Genomic DNA, 22,243 nt, shown 5'->3' with positions numbered 1-22,243 from the left:
AGCTACGCAAAGTAGACCTACTTATCTTTATGTCCACTTAAAAATACTCCAGAGGGGGGAAAAGTTATCCCTGCCAGGGATAAAATTTTTCTTCTCCAGGGTGGGAAAGATTTTTGGCAGGGGGGGAAATCCCTGGCATCCCCCCCGCCAATTCGCACCCTGCAACGGTGTAAAGAAGAAACATGATAACATCTTATGTAAGTGTCGAGGGTGGGATCTCATCTACAGTGATTCTCTAAGGAAAGATTGGCTTAAATGTAACAAATGCACAGTTTGGTGGAATGAGCACTGCATATCTTATGAAAGAATTGATCATTTTATTTGTGGCTTGTGTGTAATTTTCTTAGTACGTACTTTTGCCGCTTCACATTCGTACTTTTGTCCCACAGCAGAGTACACACAGTTGCATATTCAAGATTTTATGTTGCTGCGTTGAAACTATTTTACGTACATGGAAATATTTTCTGCTCTAAACTTCAAAGTTTTAAATATAAGTAAAAGTTTTTGTTTTTTTGATTATTATAATCCTTATTTCCAATAATACTCTAGTATGATGAAAATTTGCATACTCTTGCTTCTTCTTCCTCTATCCACCTCAGAAATTTCGAATTGTGAGCCATTTGCTATAACACGAAAAAAAATCAGTAATACAGACCAAAAGAGTTTTATTTATTTTGAAATATTTTAAGAACAGAAATTGTGTATATGTGCACCCACTTTTGTCGGCGACTGTACGAAGACATTTGCATACTTTTGAACAAAATTTGGCGGATATGTCTCTGTTTAGAGAGTCGACAATTGAATTCGTCAATCCTGATAGGTAATCTCTAAATCTCATAAGGCATATAGTGAGATGATGAATTTAAATTCAAGACTTGTTCTTTCACATTAGTAATCTTAGAGAAAGAAATTAAAAAAGACAAAGAAAAGAAAATCTTTATAGCTAACATCTAAAACTACAGGATAATAAATGCAAGTGTGATTGGATAATGAAGATAGTTGATGATGATGTAATAAAATGAGAAGAAACGTAATTACTTTGAGAATGAATGCCTTTTTACAGCTGAAAGCTAAGATGGACTAGGATCGAACCAGACACCATCAGCGTCTCCCATTGAATGTTCAATCATCCGCCCCAACATGAAACTTATGGTGAAAAGCACACATTATTATTATTATTATTATTATTATTATTATTATTATTATTATTATTATTATTATTATTATTATTATTATTATTATTATTATTATATGTCCACTATTTGAAACAGGTCTATTTGGAGCAGAGCATGACATTCTGGTTTTTATCAATATTGAATGTGATGCTACAGCTCATAAACCAATTTGTGTTACTGTATGTTCTAATAATAATAATAATAACGTTGCACAATTAATAAGTGAACATTATGTCTTATTTGACATTGATTATCCGCCTCATTTTATGTTCACGTAACCACATCTTTCTCCGTATTACATTTCTAACAGGCACAATCCTGGGAAAAGGTTTGCAAGTTAAGGATATTGATCCGACCCTGTTCTGCGCTAGCGAGATAGATTTCTATAGTACGTACAACTCCCTGTAGAGGCGCTGTCTGTCTTTTTCCAATAAACCTCGAGCACAGCTGTGTTTTAAGGTTTACGGGATAGGTCGAAAAATATTTCGCATGTGACAGATAGTAGAAAAGTGGTCCAAATTGTATTATTAGAGAACTGTTCGTTTTACATATCCTAGATTTCAATGTGGGATAGGGATCAATTTTTAATGTTTCGTTTACTTGCGAGCTAACAGTGAAATAGAAGTTGTCAAATGAAATAAAGCCTATGTCTTCGGTTTCTGATTGAAAAAATCTCATACCAAAGAATATCCGTGGTAAGTTATATACATTAATATTGTGTGTAAATGTGTTTGTGCTTGAGAACTCAAAACTATGCTATAATCGTAGATTGCATGGCTATAGTGATAGAGAATTGGTTATTTTTATCGATAAAAAAAGTGTGGGGTTTTCTTATGTTATTTTGTGTTACGTAAGTCTAATTTAAAATTAAAATGAGATGAAATGTAGGAGATAATCTCACAAATACTTCTGTACTTTTTTATTATCTACTGAAAATCTTAACACAATTTTTATGCGATTTCGTTGCAAGCTCAATGAAAAATAGTCCAAATACTTGGAAATTGCAACTTATAAGAAAAGTTAGAAATAAATAGTTTGATATTTATGTTTGATATTTGATATTGATATAAATATTTCTGTTTGATATAAATAGTTTGATATTTTATTTATTTTTATCAAGGAAATATTTAAGTATATTTAGTACAGAAATTTCAAGAGTATATGATTAAAACTTAGTTTGGTGTCAAAATTACAAAACTAAAATTATAAAGTTGAGAATTTCTATTTATAGTTGATAAACACCGCAGTCTAAACATTTATTAAGACATTAGAAAATGATAATATTAAATAAATCATGAAGACGAGATACTAGTTAACTAAGTGTTGAAATTATCTAATCTGCAGGAGTCAAATGGAACAGTGTTTCATTTTCACTAAGAAAACATCACATATAGAATGCTACTCAGAAATAAATATTATGATTATTATGTAACGAATTTTCTATACAGGGCTCAAGTGTATTTTAAAAATATTAATGGCCTTTTTAAACATGCTTACATTTCTCGGATATTAATAATATTTTAATATAATATTGAAAATAGGTATACCTTAAGTAATTTTTGTAACCTTCCATACAATACGTTAAACAAATTAAGTATATGAAGGAATATTCTTAATTCTTCTAAGATATTTGAAGAATTCTTGAAGTGTATGGATACAACCCGGAAATTGTTAGAATTCATTTAAGCTTAATGCTTTTCCACGATCAATAACTTTTATTATTATTATTTATTATTATTATTATTATTATTATTATTATTATTATTATTATTATTATTATTATTATTATTATTATTATTATTATTATTGAAATAAAATTTCTGGTTTTTCTTTCAACGATCGTGCTCTTTAGGCTAAAGTACACAGTTAATTAACAAACATGAATGGATATGAAAAAAGTTGAATGAAAATGTGGAAAGAAACAAGAGGACCTCGAGAAAACCCCACGAGAACGATGTCCACCACGAGCTCCCCTAGCTGGGGATTGAACCAGGGACCTCTCTTAGCAGAGGTAAATGTTTACCACTGAGTTCGGAGTCATGGTGGCTCAGTAGTAAAGCACATACCTCTTGTGCATGGGGTTCGTGGTTCGATCCCTGACTAAATAAGTTTGTAGTGGACAACATCTTGGGGACACACCCGTTTCCTCCCATGTTCTCATTCCACCAATTCTTCTATCATCATTCACTTCCCTTAATCGTCGTTTCCCTTAGCCTAAAGGACATAATCGTAGGACGTTAAACTGAAAGATTTCATTTCATTTCTAGTACTAAATCACCGTGTCCTATTATTATTATTATTATTATTATTATTATTATTATTATTATTATTATTATTATTATTATTATTATTATTACTGTATTAATGGAGGAATTGGAAGATTAAAAGGAAGAAAAGAAAACCAAGATAAATATTTATATTCAGCATCTTTTGAAATGAAACTAATGGTGCTACGCACAGTAGAAGTGAGGAAATGATATCTTTTAAATTGGTGAAATATTAATTAAATTCTTCTCTCGTATCCATTATCGATTTTAATTCCAAGCAAAGGGGATAATTCTCAACATTCAAAAGAGAAAGCTAGCCACATTTCATGATAACAATAGTAGTATTTTTTAAAATTCTATGAAACTTGCCGTGGAATGTATCTTATTGAAAATTAAGGGAATGCATAAACCTTTCCATTCTCGATTGATTTCAAGTTCAAAATAGATTGCTGCTCATTCCGGCTTGGAAACTGAATATAACTTAAATAAAAATAATATATGATCAAAGTACACACATTCTTATTACTAATCTGTATTACAGTTTCGACAGTGGTATATTCAGTGGCGTATTTACGATTTTGTTTCGGGGGGGCTTTGCCTGAAAATGTGAAAATTATGCAAGATATTTCATATACTTTACTATAGTAAGTAAATAATGTGGGGGGCTTAAGCCCGGAAGCCCCCCTAAATACGCCACTGGGTATATTGACAATGTAATAATAACGAGTTTTGGTTAGGTTTAATTGTTATTTAAGTTAAACAGTAGGAAAAATTCTTAAGTTTCAAAGTAAACAATAGCCTTTTTTTTAAATGAAATTTTGATTCTCTTTTTTAACGATATGTATTGTCGTGAAATATTTGTGTTTTTCGTTATGGTAATGAACTGCCGTCTTTTCCTTGACTTACGAGTATTTCAACAGCAAGCAAGAGATTGATGTCTTCAAGAGAGACACATATTAGTAGGGTAAGATTAGAGGCTGACTCGGAACTAGATACTATTGAAATGTTCTTTGGGATATCAGATCAGGTAGCTATGAGTGAATTAACCAGAGAATGCTAAAATCTGAAAGTTTGCGAAATTAGAGATATTCCGGGTTGAAGTTGTAACTCAAAATTGCGTTTTGAAACAAATACTGCTATTAAAGTAATACCAGTTAGTACACACAAAAGTTGTTTTATTCACGAAGTACAATATATATTTCGTCCTAACAAGACAGTGGCAATTTATAATCAAAATGTGTTGAAATGTCAATACTGGAACAGATGGTTATACACAGGGTGACTCAAAAGTTCGGCATGAGAAGGCAAATGGGTAAAATATGTATGTGAGCCGTGAGGTGAACATGGATGAGAATAAAAGTTCAATATTTTCAAACGTAGTTTGCAATTTTGTAAAAAGAATGTCTCCCAGCGCTTTCACCAATAGTGTACCTGAGTCAACTTTAAAAAAATCGAATTGTTGTTTTCTGATTCCTTACTGCAAAATTAATTAAAATATATCTGCGTGAATTTCCATTTCAGTGGAGTGTGGTGTGTGGTCGCGCAGAAGAGAGTTGAATTGTCGAAATAATGAATACTATTACCAATACTATTACCTTTGCCTACATGCTGTAATGTTTTTGCTTGGTCGGTCTTCTTCAATCTAACTGCATTCCAAGGTTTGCCATGTAACTTGTAACGTATTCCATTACCAACATCATATGTATTGTCACAGTTCACTTTGTCATCAACTCCTGCTATAACGCCTGTGCGCAACAAGAAGTCGTACACTGAAAAAGGTTGATGCTTATTCAGCAATTGTATCAGTCTTAGGTCACTCCGGTTCCTCTTCATACGTGATGGCAATAGCTCGCAATGTTGTGCACTCTGTTGGCACAAAGATGTCACAGCAGAATGCATCTCTCCAATTATGTATACATTGAATCCATGTGTCCAACGTGTTTTGTGTCATTCCACGGCCGTGGGTTAACCCTCTTCTACTCTTGATAACACGCATCATACTCTGTTCAATTGCAAGGTCTGAGGAAATTTCTTTCCAGTCTTCTGATGTTCGACATATGACATGATTTCCATGCAGAGCCGTAACTTATTGGGGGCAGGGGGCAATTGCCCCCGCGCGGGGAAGCTGCCCGCCGTTCGAGGAGGGCCCATTTTGAGACAAAATTTTCTTACTCCACGATGTACGATACGAACATGAAATTGTAAATGAATCATCAAACAGGTTTACTCCATTACATAAACAAAACAACACACAAAAGGTAAATAAAACAATAATGAGTCGTGGGTCCATTTCAGTAAAAAATGTCTACTATTAGGGGCCTCAGAAATAAGATTTATTTGTATGGCTTTGAGATTTGTCAATATTGTCCTCTCAATTAATTTGTCTTGTATGGAACGGGCCCAGGGCGTAACTAACGGTCCCGCAGACCTTGCCGTGCAGGAGGGCCCATAAAGAGTAAGAGAAAGATAGAAATAGGAGGCCCAAGAATTAGAAAAACAACTTTTCTAGAAGGCCCAAATTCTCGTATTAATGCTCCCCCCCAAAAAAACTAAGTTACGGCACTGTTTCCATAACTTTAAAACTGATCGTATAGCCACGGATGTGTAAATTGTAACTGGTGCGTCATCTGAAGGTATATCATAGTAGGGGAGCTTAAGGGGGGAAAATGGGCAAACCCTGCACTTTGTGTTAAAAAGGTGCCACTCGGATATGTTGTTCCCCTGATCCAACTAAGCAGGAATCGAAGTGGCCCCACTCTGACAGGTGGCCAGAATTCACTATGGCGGCTATCAAAGATGGCCGCCTCTGCGAATTCATAGTGTTGGTTTTAGAGGCTTATATTTCCTTAACTAATAGCTCAATCTTCACAATTCAAAAACTAAACGACATAGAAGATAACAGGATCTAATAAATTAGCAAACGTTTTTACCTAACACTGAAATTAACACATACAGAAATTATTTAATTTGGAACTTCGCATTTCTTATGATGGAGTTTACTCATATTTTTTAAAATAACAAGTAAACGACTGGGATTATCGAAAAAGATGTCGTATAACTTTTTAAGGAGTGTTAAGTTATCTTTCTTTTGGTGTATAGTTTATTCAGATTGGTTAATAAACAACGAAGTTATGACAATTTAAAGATTCACGTTGAGTCGATTGATTTTCCCAAATTTCAAACGAGAGTTCATTTACCATAATAAAACATCACTGATGGATGCTGCATTGTACGAAACAAATCATTCTCTTGTGATGTGTTCTTCATAAGTCTCATTTTCACCAGGGCACGAGACAGCCTGACCTAGCCCGGTTATATGAATCCAATATGGCGGCCATTAATTACACTAGTTAACAAAGGTTTTTTACATAAAAGGAAATACCTGTTCTTAAAGGAACTTTTTGCGCTGAATTCGAATATGCACTCGGTTTTTCTCCATCACGTACGATTTTCCCTAACAGAGGGATTTTCGGGAAAATCCCTCAAAAATTTCCCTTTTCGTTTATTTTACACCCCAAGATCTTGTCCCCTTGCATATACTAACATAGAAATTATACTTAAATATACTTTGATTCATATTTAACAAACCCTCCAAGTTTCGTAATAATCGCTTTATTCTTTCTAGAGAAATAAATAAGTTCGTATGTATACTGTGTGTACTGTTTATTGCACCTTATAGTAATGCTTTCAGATCTCTTAAGTTGAGGTAAAACGTTTTGCTTTATTACCACAAACACATATATAAAATATAATACAATATAATTTACAAGTGTGACAATTTACAATAAACAATAATACAAATGTACCAAAAGGTCATGAAAAGACAATCAAAACTATCACAATATATGAAACTTCCATTGGGTTACAAAAACGTACACTACTTCCTTCTTTTGTAAGAAATGTTGCATTCTCTAACAAGACCCCAACAATAGTCCCCCATCATTGAAGGATCCCATCGTCCCTGGTACCTTTTCTCCATTGCCATTATATCTTGGTGGAATCTTTCCCCCTGTTCGTCGCTGAGAGCACCTAGGTTAGCAGGAAAGAAGCTGAGGTGGGAGTGCAAAAAGTGGATTTTTAAAGACATCCTACAACCCAACTCTTTGTATTTCTGTATCATGTCCTGTACGATTTCTGTGTAACTCTCAGCTTTGTTATTGCCCAGAAAGTTGCGCACAACACACTTAAATGCTGTCCAGGCAGCTAGCTCAGCACTGTTTAACTTGCTGTCAAAGCTATCATCAAGCATTAATTTCCTAATTTGGGGACCAATAAACACTCCCGCTGAAATCTTAGCATCACTCAGGTTAGGGAACTTATCTCGCAAATACTTGAAACCTTCACTAGATGTGTCCATGGCTTTGACAAAGTTTTTCATAAGTCCTAACTTGATATGAAGTGGCGCTAGTAATATCTTATTAGGATCTACCAAAGGAGCGTATTTGACGTTGCATTCTCCAGGTACATAATTCACTCTAGGTTCCCATTCCTTCACTTCATAATGTTTGTCATCAGCTTCTTTCTTTCTTTTGCATTCTGTTACATTTGATAACAAATATTGATAACCATTTCATGAACAAAACGAAAAAACGTGGAGAATTGTATATATATGTATTAAGATATACATATACTGTACGTTTAAAAAAAATATACGTTGGAAGTACATTCTATTTTTATACACGTTTCTAATTTACAGAGAGCAATACAAGTGTGTTGTTGACTATTGTAAATTTTCATTTTTATGTCTGTGTTTGTAGTAATAAAGCAAATCGTTTTTACCCCAACTCAGGAGATCTGAAAGCATTATTATCAGGTGCAATAAACAGTGCACACAGTATACATACAAATATATTTATTTCTCTAGAAAGAACAAAGCGATTTTTACGAAACTTTTAGGGTTTATTAAATATAAATCAAGGTATACTTAGGTATAATTTCTATGTTACTATATGTAAGGGGACAGGAGCTAGGGGAATAAAATATCTGAAAAAGGGAAATTTTTGAGGGAATTTCCCGAAAATCCCTCTGTTACGGGAAAACTGTACGTGATGGAGAGAAACCGAGTGCATATTCGAATTCAGCGCAAAAAGTTCCTGGAAGATCAGGTGATTTTTCTCATGTAACAAACAAAAAGTTTAAATTTGTTAACTAGTGTTATGATCCATAAAGATAAGTCTTTTTCGAAATATTGATTGAAGCATCTAGATTTATAAACAAGTACGACAAAGTAATAACAAACGTTTTTCTCTCCCCCATCCTTCTGCCCTACAGAGTAAGTATGGGAAAGAATGAACTCCAAATCATGTTTCGAAATACATCAAAAGAATCGAATAGAACTGAGTGTTTAAAAAAACTTGGAGTAATAACAACAGCACTATTCTCGAAGTATGTCACTGAAAGTAACAATGAACTAAATCCCGTGTAATGTTTCGGCGGGAATAGTTAGGAATCATACATCTGCTTATAATGCACATTGTTATTATCTAATGTACCGGTAATTAAGTTTTCTTTTACTTTGTATGATTTCTTGATGCCTGGTGATTGAAAATGCCATTGGATAATACATAGACTGACTGGAGATCGAACCCAGCGTTTTCCAAACGAACTTTTTTTTTTTTTTTTTTAAGCATTGAAAGCGAAAGCACTTCACTACAAGAAAGAAATTTAAATCGGAGAATCTCTTCTGCAAATCGTGGAATTTGAAACCATTTACTTATAAGAAGTAGCCAGAGGAATCATCAGCAGCAGAAAAATTGTCTCGGTAGTTTAAGTGGTACAATACCTGGCCGGTAACCAGATGATTCAAGCTCCATTCCCGATCGGAATAGTCCCCCACTTTAGGTAATATGAGAAAGTAATTTACTGTATATATTCATGAAAACATCATATTTATCGTAATCCTTATATACTTGTTTATCTTCGAAAGTCTTCATTCAATTTTTAAATATCGGTTTCAGTTTAGTTTTCTAATGTAGGTGTTGTGACAAATTTGATAAATTACTAATTTAATATTAATTTTGATAATACTAAATGCGCTTTTTGTTTGTTTGGGTTTAACGTCCCACGTTTACGCCTTGGTGGCTAAAGAAGACGTGGACCTACTGATTAGAGTGGAATCCGATTATAGTTGAACCACTTTCGTTCAATTCTGCCCCCACTGGAAATCAACCCGGAATGACGCGCACAGAAAGCAAGCGCGCAAGCCACTAGACTAAGCATGGGTCCTAAATATACTTTTCTATCACAATTATTGTAATTAAAGCATTGTAAATTAATTTATGGAGTATGTAAGATAAATAGTCTCAAATCAAGTGGTCTAAATTGATCATGTTTACTGATCGTAGGAAAACGCAACTTCCTCGAAAAAAATAAAACTTGTTGGAGGTAGTTCAATGGAGGTGAGCTCTGTAATAAATTGGAATAAGTGCGTACCCTATCAAAAGGTGATACCAAGTCTCTTGTAGTTCCCAAAGACAATAAGGATCCAAGCAGATGAAACTCAGCATATTCTACCTTAGGTAGGAATCTGGAAGCATTTTTAAAATTAACTACTTTACCAACTTTTTGCCCTTTGATTTGATAAGTGAACTCACAAGTGGTAATAACGTGGCAAATATTTTCCAGGCAAAATATCACAAAAATTGTTATAAACATTACAGTAAGGGCAAATGAGACAGATTTGAACACAAGATTTTATCATCCACGGAGAACAGAGAAGAGTCAGCTCCCTTAAACAAAAGAACTCGTTAGCCCGAGAATAAACCACTGAAAGATGAAATCTGTTTTTTCTGTAAACGTGGTACTAAACCTGCTTGAAAATTGAGCTTAGTTGCCACAAAGAGAACTTTTGTTCGTGTCGCAGAGTGCGCTGAAAAGTTAGGCGATGAAAGAATTATAGGAATTTGTAGTGCCGGGGATTTGATTGCTCAAGAGGCAAAGTATAAGGCAAACTTTGCTAGCTTTATCTAGCTTTTATAATAAGGCAGAAAGAAAACACACAGAAGATGAACTAGGGAACGGTCGGACATTATGTGAAAGTTTTGCTTTTGCCGATGTACTTACATATATTACTGAATCTATTCGAGAAAGCGATTACAAAGGACTTGTTTTCAAAATGAGCGATCTTCTTAAACTGTACAAAACACGGTTAATGACGATTATGAAGAAGCCTGAATCAGAAGAAATAGAAGTTCATAGTACAAGATTTCGTGAAAGGAATCTTCGTCACAGGCCAGAGCTAACAGCTCATCTGTCCGGCAGAGATGTTTTGCTTTCAGAAGGATCTGACATAATAAGTGAGCTGGAGAAAGACATTGATGAAGGTGCTATGGCACAAAGTCGTGTTGTTATGATGCTTCGAAAGGATATGGCAAACCACAAGAGTCATTTTGCACGAAAATTTGAGAATCACTGCCAGGAAGATTCTGTTCCTCCTTCACTAATAGCTGCTGTTAATGTTACTTTATGGTTCATCTATCATCCCTGATAGCAACGCAAGTCAAGCAACTTCAACTATTAGTCAATTTATATTTTATAACTTCCATCAGAAAGCAGGCAATATTGAAACAGAAGCAGCAAGGCATACTAAACGCAATGGCGAGCCACCTCTTTCTCTCTATGTTGATCTGAGCGTTTATGCTAAAACTCGTAAAAAATCTCTCATAAATGAATTGCAATTCACTAGACATTTGTATATCGTCTACACGTGTACAGGAAATATCTTCAAGTCTTTCTCAGTGCTTGTCTTTCCACTCTTCGTCGAGGTATTTTAACCGTTGCAACATTAGATAATTTTGACTACAATCCTTCTAGCACAACATCAAATGATTCTTTTCATGGTACGAGCATTTCTATTTTCCAGCATCCTTCTAAGGATAACTCTGGCATTCGACGTGGCCATGTCTCACTGAATACGTAATGTGAATATAAAAGTGAGAACTACTCCTGCTATCCCCGATAATTATGGTCTAGTACCTCCTGCTTATATCACTACTAAGGAACCAGTTTTATCTCAACAGAACCCGCAGTTTATAGAGAAAGTTCTTCCACGAAGTGGATTTTTCGCAGAAGAAAAAAAACGAGGAGTGTTGGCTTGAAGCATGCATAAAAAATGACACTACTTGCACTTGGTCTGTACATCATGCCTCGAAAACTGAAAACTCTGCAGCAATGCCAAGTATATGCTGCCTGCTTCCGTTGTTTAAGGAACACTATAAATCTGTTGCTATGATACGGCACGGAATGAATGTTGTACGAGAACTTACAGACAAACTCAATAAAGGACAAATTCCGGTTCTTGTAATGGATCAACCACTATTTGCCTTGGGGAAACGAATTCAATGGAATTGGCCAGAGTTATATGGCGAAGATTATCAAATTCTGATGCTGGGAGGGTTACACATCACACAAGCCTCCCTGCGTCTTATAGCCAAATGGTTAGATGGAAGAGGTTGGGTAGGCATTTTATGAAAAAACAGGAACCGCTGGCAGTTTATTGAAAGTAACTCACATAACAAAAGCTAGTTTTGCTCATCAGATTACTCTGACAGTTTTACATCATTTGCTGCGAGATCCATATCAGAATTCTTCATCAGGGCAATCTTTCAATGACTGGTGCATTGAAAAGGAATCTTCGTGTCCAACGTTTAAGTTTTGGATAATATATTTCAAGCTGTAGATGTTAGTCCACTCATCGAGACAAAACAATAGGCAAATCGGCGACTTCTTGGTTACACAAGAATTGCGTAGGCACCTCAAACTTCGCCCTTTTGTATGATTCCGAACTATTCCTGCCGAAACATTACACGGGTTATTTTCAATAGAAATACTTCGAGAATAGTGCTGTTGTTATTACTCCAAGTTTTTTTAAACACTCAGTTCTATCCGATTCTTTTGATGTATTTCGAAACATGATTTGGAGTTCATTCTTTCCCATACTTACTCTGTAGGGCAGAAGGATGGGGGAGAGAAAAACGTTTGTTATTACTTTGTCATACTTGTTTATAAATCTAGATGCTTCAATCAACATTTCGAAAAAGACTTATCTTTATGGATCATAATTAATGGCCGTCATATTGGATTCATATAACCGGGCTAGGTCAAGCTATCTTGTGCTCTGGTGAAAATGAGACTTATGAAGAACACATCACAAGAGAATGATTTGTTTCGTACAATGCAGCATCCATCAGTGATGTTTTATTATGGTAAATGAACTCTCGTTTGAAATTTGGGAAAATCAATCGACTCAACGTGAATTTTTAAATTGTCATAACTTCGTTGTTTATTAACCAATCTGAATAAACTATACACCAAACGAAAGATAATTTAACACTCCTTAAAAAGTTATACGACATCTTTTTCGATAATCCCAGCCGTTTACTTGTTATTTTAAAAAATATGAGTAAACTCCATCATAAGAAATGCGAAGTTCCAAATTAAATAATTTCTGTAGGTGTTAATTTCAGTATTAGGTAAAAACGTTTGCTAATTTATTAGATCCTGTTATCTTCTATGTCGTTTAATTTTTGAATTGTGAAGATTAGACTGTTAGTTAAGGAAATATATGCCTCTAAACCCAACACTATGAATTCGCAGAGGCGGCCATCGTTGATAACCGCCATATTGAATTCTGGCCACCTGTCAGAGTGGGGCCACTTCGATTCCTGCTTAGTTGGATCAGGGGAACAACATATCTGAGTGGCACCTTTTTAACACAAAGTGCAGGATACTTCCCGTTAGCTCCCCTACATATATATATATATATATATATATATATATATATATATATATATATATATATATATATATATATATATATATATACTTAACCTGTCGCAGCAAATAGAGGTAGCATGCATGTCACAGCAACGAGATGTAGATTCCAATTACGTTCTCGCTCGCCTCTTATAAACATCAGAACAGTGTTAATGTATTCGATGTATTGTACCCATAACTTAGCGGTTCGAAATTGCGCAGACAATTCTTGCTTCAGCTCGTTGACACGTTGTTCCACTTTCGATAGTATATCACCCTGCGCTTGATTTATTGTAGTTTCTTCATCGGCTTTTAGAATATTACTTCAGATAGTTTTCAGATCTGTAAGCTCAGCAACTGTGCTAGGTGGGAGGTTAGAGTCAATTAAATAATCATGTTCTTCATGGGAGGATATAGGGGACAATGCTGATGATAATAAAATAGATATCAGCACGCTCTGTGCAAGAAAATGTCCTCTCAATGCTCTCGAAATTTTCTTCCCGCTAAGCATATGAACAACTCGTTTTCTCCGTACACTGTTCTAACTAGTTCTAATAAGCCAGATCCACTAATTTTTGATCCTATGCTTCCTAGAAAACTCATTAGTATGTAAAAGGTACCTAAGTGACAAACAACGTTGAGGCCAATACTATTGACAATTTGAATGGCTTTTATCCAAGGTGGTTGGTCCAGAGTTACGGATAGAGTGGGTACTTTTAACTTTTTGTCTTGTTTTTCAATATAGCAGAGTGTACTGAGATATAGATTTCATAATTTGGATTTAGGTTTACAAGCGGAAGTAATGTAATATGAGATGATGAAAAGGCTTCAAATGTAGAATATGCCTGCATAAATCCACTCCAGCTGAATTGGTTATTTTCAGTGTCGTATAAATGTAGAATGGATGTTCCACAGATCAAAATTGAGTGATAGCGGCAGAGTGTGTGGCGTTTGCAGGTGTAACAATGGGGCGAACTCAAGTTGTTGAAGTTGGCGAATTGATGGAAGACTTCGGATGGAAATGGCACAGTTTTTAATCAATGATGCAACACTTTTAACTTTTGCCCCTCGCTAGATGACTGCATCTTGCGGAAGAGTGTGGGTATAGACACCTGCTCTCATGATCCGCGTAACATGAAATGTCCCCTTTTCATCAATAGTGACGACATTGTGTCAACATTATCTGCAGACTATTGGACAAATGCAGGCAAAGGAACATTGGAATGGATCACGTCATAATTACTGGACTCGAGCACATCCTGCTTATACTTCCGAACTTCTGAATACGAAACACAAAATCCAAGTGAACACAATTCGTCAATCAACCACCTAGATCAACATACATGATCGAGTTCTACCGCAAGACCAAATTGCAGTAGAGAGAGCACAATTCTTGGATTGCCGACTGCATTATGGCATGCTCGATGCTACACACGTTTACATCTTTAGAAATTATACATTCAAGCATTGTTCTCAAAGAAAGAGGCATAAAATTTTACAATTCCTGATTATTCGAACTTGAGATGGGGCAGGATACACATTCCTTTAGCGCTTATGGCATCTCATATCAGCAATTATTAACTTAGCGGCTACTGTAATAATTCTTATAAATTTTCTTTCTCGATATTGTCTCTTTTAGATTCATACCATTTCTCGTTAATAATATAACTTGCCATATCTTTGAAACACGCGACGTTTGATTTTTCTGTGCCTGCCTGTGCTACTACTTGTGGCGTCGTCGTGGTGAAGTAGGAACTGTGAGGTTACCTCCATATCCTATGCGACATATTCGATTAGTATATGGATAAGTATAATTTGATTTTTAGTGAATTCCAGCGTTTAGAGACATCAACAGACGATATCTACAGATGATTAAATAGAAGAGATGCTTAAAGTATTGAAATCTCAATTCACAAAGTCTCTTCAAGTGCAGAAAATAAACTTTAGAAAATGGCTAAGAAGATCTCAGAATGAAATTTCCTTATTTCTCTTTCTCCAATCTTCTGTTGACTTAAGTGACTTTAGTGTCTTAAGTGTCGGAGTTCATTTTAGTTGACTTAAATGTCTTTCCCTTATTTGAGATAGACTTTTTTACCTATTTGTACAATCTCCGAGTTGATATCTTATTTAGGTACTCTAGTCGAGGTCTCTCTCCTCCCAGTCTCTTCTGCTTTTCCTTCAAATACAACGCAAATCCATTCCAAATATCGTATCAGATGGATAATCACAGACTTTCTTCTTTTCTCGATGGTTGTCAGAATCTTTCCTTTTCTTTCTTTATCTTTCCCAAAATTCCGTCATTTCTCTTTTATTCTCTTCAGGATACACACAGCAACATCACATCTCAAAAGCGTCCAATTTTTGGCTTTCCATCTTCTTCACTGTCCTATCTTTGAGTCCTAGAGCGCAATGCTTCTGTCGAACTCAATTTCAAAACGTCTCTTATCCAAAATTTTGAAAATCGAGGTAATGGTTTCTCTATAAATTTCTGCAAGGATTTTGTTGCAAAATCTAGAAACCTGCAAAAATGATCTCAGAAATATGGATTTGGTTTCAAAACGTCTCTTGTTTACAACAACATGGCGGACATTTTCGAGTAAAATAATTTCAAAACAAAATGCCCCTTTTCACAAATGATCTTTCATCAAGGTTTCAACTGTTTTGTTTCAAAACGTCTCTTTTTCCCTAAAATTAACTGAATGTCACTAGTGTTTTAAATACTATTAAATTTTTGTTTTGTAAATTAGTGATGCTCTATTCGTTGATACAAACACATTTCGTGGGATTTCCTTGAATTATGCGCCAAAGTACCTGAATTTTCAACAATGGGTTTTCTTCCTGCTGTAGCGTTTTTAGGAGGCTTGTTAGCTTCTGTTCGTTTGTTCGATTGTGAGTAAAATACACCTTATTTTCAAGAAAAGAACATTAAGATGTGGTTTCTTAAGTTATGGAACGTATCAAAGAAAGTCAGCAACAAAAGTATATTGTTCTATGCAGACCTGGAAAAAGAAGAAAGTCAACCTTGCAATGTGGCAAAGAGACAGTGGTATTCGTCTAGAGATTTACCACGGGTACCTAACTGTAACCATGTGGGAAGGACTTTTAAATGTAAAGAACTTTCTCTATAAGATGTGTGCAAGTTCCACCAGTGTTATTATGAGAAGAAGACCAAAGTGGTCCAAGACAATTTCATACTGAAACATGCAATATGCAAATTACCTAAACGGAAGCGAGCAAGAAATGAACCAAAGCAAACTAATGAACTCTGGATTCCCTATTTTGTTCTTAAATCAGAAGAAGATAAGAAATAACTTAAACAGAATTGTAAGAAAACATTTTGCACTATCCTGGGTGTATGTGGGAAAATGGCTCAGCGTGTTTGTAAGTGTTATTTTAGCACTGGTACGATGGCAGTGGAAAAAGAGAAGGAGATCTCAAGTCTCTCTCTTTTGAAGCTAAAATGAACGCAGTTAAATCTTTTATCGAAATGAAATGAAATGAAATTTTTGAGTTTTACGTCCCACGATTATGCCAGTTAGGCTAAAGGAGACGTGATGATGAGAGATGAATGAAAGGTGGAATGAAGAAAGTGGGAGGAAACGGGAGAACCCCGAGAAAACCCACGCACACGGTGTTTGTCCACCACAAAGTTCACTTGGCGGGAGCAGGGTTTGAAAAATCTTTTATCGAGAAGCTTACGCCCGTTGAGAAACATTATTGCAGGGCAGCTAGTGTTACCAAGCAGTATCTTCCTAGCTATCTTAGTGTAGTCAAGCTTCATGCAATATATAACAATACCAACAAAGATCTCACAGTGCCCTACTCATACTTCTACCATGTTTTCGTCACGGACTATAACATTAATTTTGGAAGCCTGACAGCAGACAAGTGTTCAAAGTGTATTCAATTTAAACTGAAGCTTCAAACAAATGAAACTTCAGTCGAAACATAGTTTCAAATTCAAAAAAGGAAAAGTAAGGCATTTTATACATTGCTTATTCAGAAGAATTGGGAAATTACCTTTTCATTCGATAGTCCGAAAAATCAAGTTCTTCCATGGATCCCGGATCAGGCCGCATATTATTGCCGGCAGTTTTACATGTTTAATTTTACAATCTGTGAAGGCACGTCAAAAGAGAAGCAGCCTAAAGATGAAGTTTTTGCCTACTATTGGACTGAAGCAGATGATGCGAAAGAGTCTTCGTAGCGAAACAGCCGAAGAGGCTTCTAAAGATGAAGTCGGAATGAGGGAATATTTGGAAGATCTCTTGTGTAAAAGTAGATATACTTCATTATATTTTTTTCTAGTTTCATACTCAATTACTCAGGACATTCGTGAGAATTCTTAAACTATAAGGTGTTTTTTTGTTTGTTTTTAGCATATTTACTGACATTCTTTAAAAACGAGACATTTTTTCTTCTGTGGTATTATTCTGTTTTAAAGTAATAATAAACATGCACATCACATTTCCGATAAATATAAACCCTTTTCCTTTCATTGCATACATTTGAACGAAAAATGTTCATTATCAAAAGGTTTTTACTTTCAAACCGTCCTTTGTCCTGAGATTAGTTTCAAAACGTCCCTTATCCAAACAAATTCACTTTATTTAATAGTGACCATTACTAACCGTAAGACATTTAGTAGGAAAATAAAATATTAATGGCCTCGAGAAAATTTCTGAGTAATCTAATGCTCACTTAATGACATAACGAAGACGTTAAATGTTTTTCTTGATTTCCCAAAAATTTAGAAAAGTGGACAAGAGACGTTTTGAAACTAAGCTTGGTCTTCACGAAGCGCTTTCTTAGTTACTCCGAAATGTTTTTGGAAGTTAGTTGAGCTTTCTTCCTATAAAAGCTTGTTTCGCTTCAGGTATTCGTGTTGCCAAATTTCTTGGTCTTCTTTCGCTCGAGAACGTTTCATATCTATCTTCTTTTCTTCTCAATACCTTTTATTCGTATTGTTCTTCTCTGATCAATATTATGATTTCCGTTTTTTGTTGATCACTAATGATTTTCCATGTTCTTCGGTAGTTTGTTTAAGCGTAAGTGTTCAGTTGCTTACCCTGTCTAGAAAGCTATCAATATTTGCTTGTTGATTTGCAAAAGCTTGCCCGTGTCATCTATAGGCTTCTCATTGCTCCTCGTGTCCTTTCTCCTCTGCTAAAGCCAATTTTATCCTCCAGTCTTTGACAAATTATTCCGCACAGTATTTTAGAAGCATGCATTAGTAAGCGATGATTCGCACTTTTATGCACCTCTCTTTGCTATTGAAACAATCATTCTTCTCTTGAAGTCTTCAGATATGATGCTGTCATACTACAGTCCATTAATTAGCTTGTACAGTATTGTATTCACTTATCCTCCCAGTGTTTTTATAATCACAGATGGTAGTTGGATTTAATTCTGGAGTTTTCTAGTATTCCATTTTCTCCATTACTTTCTAAAACCCATATTTTATAAACCGAGATCCCAGTTCATTTTCGATCATTTCGTTCTTTTCGTCAACCAAATCCTTATTAAAGCTGTTTTCAATGAAGAGCTCTTCAATGCATTGTTTCCATAGTTGCGTGGTGTGTGTACCAGTAACTTTCTGTCTTTATTTTTGTTTATGTCAGTGTTTTCGTCTTTCTCGAAACTTCTCGTCACGTTTATTTTGAGCACGTGTTCCTATATTCTTTAAGTGGTTTTGTTATCCATTTCCTCGTACCTTCTTTGTATTTCTCTTTATTAGACTTTCTGTTTATTCATACTTCGTTGTTTTATGCTGCCTTTTTCATTAGTTCTAAAACTGTATTTGTTATTCATTGTTTTTCTAGTATTTTCTCTTCTTCGCCCAGATATTTATTTGCAGCAGCTGTTGTAAGTTTAATTTTTACTAATGCATACGATCTTCACTCAACTATTTTACAAAACAGAAGATGATCCTAACTGCTAGGCACCACCCTACCTTGTCCCTATAATTTGCTGTGGTCACAGCATATAGGCTAGTATTATTATTTCTGGGAAGGCCGTAATGGCTCAGTGGTAGAGTGTTAATCTCTAGTATATGGGGTCCCTGATTTGATCCCTGATCGCACCAAGTGGACTTCGTGGTGGACAAATATCATGTGCGTGTTTTTTTCTGTTTTCCGTTGTTTCTTTTTCATCATTCCTCCATTTCATTCATTCTCATCATCTCCTTTAGCCTATACAGCATAAATGTGGGACGTAAAACTGAAAGATTTCATTTGATTTACTATTTCCCGGAGGCTTTATGAAACTGCTGCAATCTGCATAGGCTCCTGAACGGTAAGAAATTGGTAATCTTACTGGGAGGATAAAATAATATATCCAATCGTGAAATTTGCTCGTATTAATACGTATGTAATTCTATTCCATATTAAATGTAAGTTTTATTTTGATTCCTTAATTTTCAAAGTCGAGTTACTTCTTACCCATCGTGTATATTTCGTGATTTCATGGAGAAATATTTTCTTTACTCTTCCATCTCGTGTCCTCGTACAAGCTTCACATTTTTTTTTTTTGCGACGTTTTGTTACATTTGATAAAAGAAGGAAAAACGGTGGAAGAAAAATAGGAAAGTAACGAAGTGGAAAAAGGAAGGGGAAGATTTCCTGTCCCGAGGGATACATCCAAGAGAAAACGCGAGGGAGGAGAGTTGGAGCATCTCCCAAACACTGTTTTTATTCGTGTTCTTCCGAGAGTGAAGATGCGCTTCCGCTCTACAATGACGTCAAAATATAAAACAGTTGCCAACTCCATAACGATTACTTTGGCCACCTGTACGTCCAACGCCTTTTTCTGTATCATGTCACACGCAGTTTCTTTTGTAACAAGTTCTTTTCCTTCTATATAAGTTCTTGGTAAGCAAGTTTCTTTAGTTTCACGGGCGGCGATTTTTCTTTAGAACTGAGGAAAAACGAGTATTCCTTTAAAGTATTCGCAGAATTCTAAGGAAATATTTTAACTTTTTTTTAAATATTTCGTTTTAGTATCTTGGGCGATTTTTGGGAAGTCAAATCAGGGCATCTTACATCATACGATACAGACTTCATCAAAATAAATACAATTTACACACCAAGGAAAGAAAACTCTACATAATGTATCAGTACTAAATTTAATATTATACATAACAAGTTTAATAACTATTACAATAAAGCATAACAGAAGTTACGTGCCACCGTATGTGCAACACTGCAATTTAAAGTACACAATGTTAAGCTTTGCTACACATATTTTCCGCTAATTCTTCTCAATGGCAATTAGTCAAATGGCAACCACCGAGAACCAAAGGTTTGCATATATATATATATATATATATATATATATATATATATATATATATATATATATATATATGGTGTTTCAAAACAACACCGACAACGTTTGGGAGGTGTTTCCTGACACCAAGTCCCCACTATAAGACTAAAAGTATAGACCAACTCGGTGCACAAATGCTTCCTTTCGGAGTTATAGGCTACCGAAAACATGAAAAAAATTAATTTTAAAGGTCCATAGCTTCAAAACTATGGGACCAACCGTAGTCGGGTAAAGACTTTATTTAGGAATTAGTATGTGCTCAATATAAATATCCAAGTTTCAAAATCCTCCGGTACTTCCGCAACAATTTTTATAGAGGTGGTTAGTGAGTACTTCATATTATATGCCCGTAGCCAAACTGCCTCTATAAAAAATATTGCGTGAGTACCTTAGGACTCTGAAACATGTCTTTTTGGATAATAGTTCCTAAGTGAAGTCTTGACTCGACTACCGTAGGTCCCATAGTTTTGGAGCAATGGACTTTTAAACTTAATTCTTTCGTGTTTTCGGCAGCTTATAACTCCGAAAGAAAGCATTTGTGATCCCTGTTTGGTCTATACTACTTATCGTCTTATCTTGGTGTCAGGAATAACCTCCCAAACGTTGTTAGTGTTGTTTTAAAACACCTTATATATATATATATATATATATATATATATATATATATATATATATATATATATGCAAACGTTTGGTTCTCGGTGGTTGCTATACGAAACTATTTGAAAGATATAGAAGACTAAGTCATAAGTCTTCTAATATTCTGGTATACAAGATACCTGTATTTATTACTATACAGGGTTTTCATAAAGTCTGGACGGATTTAATTCGCTTATAATTTACATAAAAATGCTCATATTGAAATCAAATAAAGTGCAAACGGTAGCGGAAGGATTAATTTTTTACCTGTAATCTGCACCAGCTCAGTTCATTCACCGCCACACCTCCAACTGGGCGCCATTTACGTCCACACATTCGCGTAGGCGGCGCTGGAATCCACTCACAGTCAACATTGAAACAGTCACAGTCAACAGTCTTAGATAAGCGGCAACTCTGAACACGTTGAGAGAGGGAGAGGCACACTCACAGTCAACAGCCAACTTACTTTTAACAGTCAACATTGAAACAACAATGAAAACAACAATGGATGGAATTTGGTAAGAAACTGACCCTTGCCCTCCCTCTCCCTCTCTCAACGTGTTCAGAGTTGCCGCTTATCTAACAGTGTTGCCAACTAAAAATTTAATCCTTCCGCTACCGTTTGCACTTTATTTGATTTCATTATGAGCATTTTTATAAAAATTATAAGCAAATTAACTCCGTCCAGACTTTATGAAAACCCTGTACAATAAAAGTAGAATAACACTCGAAGTATAGCCCCTCGTGTTGGGCTGTCTGCAGCCACCTTCCTTCCAGTTCTTCGATTTCACATCTTGTCCTTAGAGGCAAAAAAAAAAAAAAAAAAAAAAAAGTCAATCACTGCTGTTCCCACCTCCTGCGTAAGGCCAGGACTACACTGAGAAAAAAATTGTAGGTAGCGTACTTAAAAAGGTAGGTTACATGCGTAATTCCTGTAGTTTTTGGACTTAACGTACAGCGGACGTATAAATGAAAACGCGTGTTTTATAATACTTTCCGTATAAGTGTTCCAACTATACGTATTTTCCATTTGAAACAATATAGGCGGTCAGGATCTCCCTACAAATGGACGTATATAACATA

The 22,243-nt window shown here is 35.2% G+C and overlaps 1 protein-coding gene across 2 annotated transcripts in view; it reads left to right on the top strand.

Annotated features, from left to right (window-relative positions):
* The first annotated feature begins 1,602 nt into the window (after nucleotides 1-1,602).
* LOC145664021 (synaptotagmin 1-like) overlaps nucleotides 1,603-22,243 on the top strand; it is a 124,628-nt gene continuing 103,987 nt past the window's right edge. For both annotated transcript variants that reach the window (XM_081730312.1, XM_081730311.1), the window contains exon 1: nucleotides 1,603-1,870. The gene's annotated coding sequence lies outside the window, so the exon portion shown is untranslated. The remainder of the gene's footprint in view (nucleotides 1,871-22,243) is intronic.

The sequence above is a fragment of the Thermobia domestica genome, chromosome 11 (assembly GCF_964235325.1).
Source record: "Thermobia domestica chromosome 11, izTheDome1.hap1.1, whole genome shotgun sequence".
NCBI lineage: Eukaryota > Metazoa > Arthropoda > Insecta > Zygentoma > Lepismatidae > Thermobia > Thermobia domestica.
Note: the sequence above shows the minus strand (reverse complement) of the source record. Positions and strands in the feature narration are given on the sequence as shown.